Here is a 1,017-nt window from a genome sequence, read left to right on the forward strand (position 1 = left end):
AATTTTATGAGGCTATTCTAGTCTAACCTGAAACTGAAACCAAACATCTTACAAAAACTATATATAAAAAGAGTTCAAGTTAACATAGAGTTTGAACTCAATAATATCAGATCAAAATAAAAGAAACAAGTAATGAAATTACATTAGAGAATATAGAGTCTCTCAGGGGTACTGTATGCTTATATTAACCTAGGAAAATCTATAAGTAATGTCTGAGATAACAGAGTAATTGAAATTTGAGTTTAGAATATACTAAAAATATAATATAAATATAATACAAATATACTAAGTAGATAAAAAACAGATGTAACTGTTGATTTTTATAGGTTTCTATCAAGCTCTACATATAGATGTAGCTTTTATCTTTTAATTCATTTTTAGAGGTTTCAATAGTTTACTCAAAAGTACAGAAAGCTTCTTGAATATGTAATTCTTGTGCAGGGCTGTGCTAATCTTCTCTGTATGGTTCCAATTTTAATCTATGAGCTGCTCTATCAAACACTCAGTTACTGTTTCACATCAAACTTTTAACATATAGGTATATACTGTTTAGTTTTATAAAAGTAGAAGTTTTTTTATTATTTTAACACATATCTACTGTATCATTAAATGATAGTTCTCAACAGTTTAGGAAATTATGAATTTTCTCTTTATGTAAATATAATCAAACCCATATTTGTAGACACTTTGTCATTAAACATGTTCACATATTCATTTTAGAATAACTTTACTAGAAATCTCCCACACCATTTTTTTGCTTACTTTGATTACTCTATGAATTTAACTAATTACAAATTTGCAGGGCCAAGTGTCCAGGTTTCTAAGTCTTTTAATAAATATTTTAACAAAAATATTGCCAATTGGTACTACATGTCTAGGGTTGAAATGCTTCTACTGACCAAACCACTTAGAAAATTTCCAAAGGACAAAATTTTTTATTGTTCTTTTTTTTCTTTTGGAAGTGGGAACACACAGCCAGCGGTGTTCAAAGGTTATTCCTGGTTCTGCGCTCAGGAA

General features: G+C 28.3%; 1 non-coding gene across 1 annotated transcript; it reads right to left on the minus strand.

The window, feature by feature from the left end:
* Positions 1-400: 400 nt before the first annotated feature.
* Positions 401-502, minus strand: LOC129400505 (U6 spliceosomal RNA). The gene has a single exon (XR_008627737.1). It is a non-coding gene; the product is annotated as a U6 spliceosomal RNA (small nuclear RNA).
* Positions 503-1,017: the final 515 nt, after the last annotated feature.

This window comes from Sorex araneus, chromosome X (assembly GCF_027595985.1).
Source record: "Sorex araneus isolate mSorAra2 chromosome X, mSorAra2.pri, whole genome shotgun sequence".
Taxonomy (NCBI): Eukaryota; Metazoa; Chordata; class Mammalia; order Eulipotyphla; family Soricidae; genus Sorex; species Sorex araneus.